We start from the raw sequence: 2,607 nt of genomic DNA on the forward strand, positions 1-2,607 counted from the left end.
AGTCTGGTATGGATCTTGAAAGATGCCAAAATCAATAAAAATACTGTGTGGGGTCCCCGCCCAAGACCAGACCAAACTCTTTGGTCTGGTATGGATTTTGAGGGGAACCCCCATGCCAAAAAACATCATGGGGTCCCCTTCAAAATCCAAACCAGACCCTTATCCGAGCATGTATCTCTGAAGGTCAGGAAAGGGGGTAACGAGCGAGCGCCCCCCCCTTCTGTACCATACCAGGCCTCACGCCCTCAACATGGGGGGGGTGGGTGCTTTGGGGCAGGGGGGGCTCTGTACTCCCCTACCCCAAATCACCTTCCTTACAGCCCTGGGTGGTGGTTGTGGGGGTCTTCGGGCAGGGGGCTTATCAGGATCTGGAAGCCCCCTTTAAGGGGGGAGGCCCCCACCTTATGTGAATGAGTAAGGGGTACATTGTACCACTACTCATTCATCCAAAAAGGTATCAAAAATAAAAACAGTACACATGTTTTTGACATAGTCCTTTATTAAAGCAGCTCCATCCGCTGTCTTCTTTCTGCTGCATCCGGTTCTTCCTCCTGATGTCTTCTCCCAACGCAAGTGTGGTGAGGGCTGTAAACTGTTAAATCCTCTTAAAGCTGAACTCTCTTCAGATATTTATATATCATTATTATTATTATACAGGATTTATATAGCGTCAACAGTTTGCATAGCACTTTACAATGTAGAGGGGGGGCAGCACAAAATATAATACAGTCCAATACAGAAGGGATAGGTGCCCCCTGCTCGTGGAGCTTACATTCTATATATAGAAAACAATAAATGCAGTTCTATAATAAACACAATTTAAAGCACTTTTGTTTGCAAATACACAAGTACTTGAATGTGTCTATATAATCAGCCTCCTTTTTTTTATTGAAAAGCCTATGGCGTGCAAAACACCCAAAAAACTCCACCCGGTGCAGAAAAAATGTGCACACACATAAAGAGTGAATCACAAAAGTGTGACGGGTGCAAGCGTCAAGTGGTCCTCCTGTAAAGAAGGACCCAACCCTGATCCCCCGGGGCATTAGGCTCCAGGTGGGGACTGAGGTACTCAGTGGTTTCAAGCAGCCGAAGCCGACACAGACCCAACTTCCTTGGAGGGTCTGCTGAAACAGAACCCTCCCAGTACTAGGTGGGGCTCCCCCGAAGGGAGACCCCATGAGAGCAGGCAAACTAAGCCAGAAGGCCATGTCCACCCACTCCCAAGACGTTCAGGGCTGGCCTGAGGACCGGCACCCTACTAATCCCACACAATGACAAATAACGTGCACCAAACAAAAAAAGACAAAAATGTGACAAACACGGGGAATAAATAATAAAAAGTGGGGGAGAAAGAGAGATGAGGGAGAGTGAAAGGTGACCATTGTGCAATACAATGGCCGGCCCTCCGGCCAGGAATCGAAAATTCCTCTGGTCCTAACCAAAAGGCCCGGCCCTAGAGGCAGGTGTTAAAAAGTGTGATATGGTGACGTGACCAAGGTGCCCAAAAGCAAAAGTGTCGGTAAAAACACTAGTGCAATTTCGGCACCCCTGGACTGCCAGTCCAGGGGCACATCACCATAGGCCAGTGATGGCGAACCTTGGCACTCCAGGTGTTTTGGAACTACATTTCCCATGATGCTCATGCACTCTGCAGTGTAGATGAGCATCATGGGAAATGTAGTTCGAAAACATCTGGGGTGCCAAGGTTGGACATCACTGCCATAGGCTTTTCAACGGACCATGACCCACGGCCCGGACCAGCAGCACCCATCCCAGCCAGGAAGGTAGGAGTTCTGAGAGATTGGGGAGAGCCCACGCCAACGGGCTACTCCCACTACTCCCATCCCTCCCTCCTAATTACATTCAGGAAATACTAACCGCTCCCCCGGTGGGAGGGAGGAGCCAGTGTTCTCTCCCGAATAACTGACCAGGGCAGGCACCACAAAATAAAGGCCAGGGGCCCGGCCCCTCAGCTTCGACCTCATGTTTCTCCGTCCAAATCAGAAGGCTTCCACCTCCACGCCAGCAGGTTTAGCATCTGCCAACCGCCATCCCTTTCCACCTTGCCGTGGACTCAGGATGGTTAGCATAGCACCACCTACTGGCAACTGATAAGATCAGATACTACACTTGATCTTAGCCAAAAGGCCTAGAAGCGATTCTTATCATACTCTTTACAGCAGCACTCAGACTGGGAAAGAGAGAGTCAGCACAAGCAGCCAATTAGGTGTCCACATGCATATGTGATCACATAAGGAGAGAGCAGAGTAAGCAGATGGTTAGCTTGTCAGCCTGCTGCTCCTCCTTAGGACCAATGCACACCATTTCATTTTATATATGCTACAACAGCAAGGTCACAGCACACTAAAATTGCATGAAAACGACTCCCTATAATTAACCAAGGAGCATTTCGCACCAGTACATTGTGTCGGAGGACAGGGCGTTACATTTAAAAAAAAATCCTGCTTGTTGCATATTTTGTGTGTTTTGGTCAAAAAAAGGCACCTTACATAATAGTCAATGGAAAGCCCCTTCATCTTGCAGCTTGCTGTGGGGGCACCCAAGCAGGCGTGCTCCCGAGTAGTGGCTCTGTGTGTCCATTCACAC

The 2,607-nt window shown here is 49.0% G+C and overlaps 1 pseudogene; it reads right to left on the minus strand.

Annotated features, from left to right (window-relative positions):
• Positions 1-2,024: 2,024 nt before the first annotated feature.
• Positions 2,025-2,160, minus strand: LOC120938720 (annotated as a pseudogene).
• Between the last annotated feature and the right edge of the window lie 447 nt (positions 2,161-2,607).

Source organism: Rana temporaria, chromosome 4 (assembly GCF_905171775.1).
Source record: "Rana temporaria chromosome 4, aRanTem1.1, whole genome shotgun sequence".
Lineage (NCBI taxonomy): Eukaryota > Metazoa > Chordata > Amphibia > Anura > Ranidae > Rana > Rana temporaria.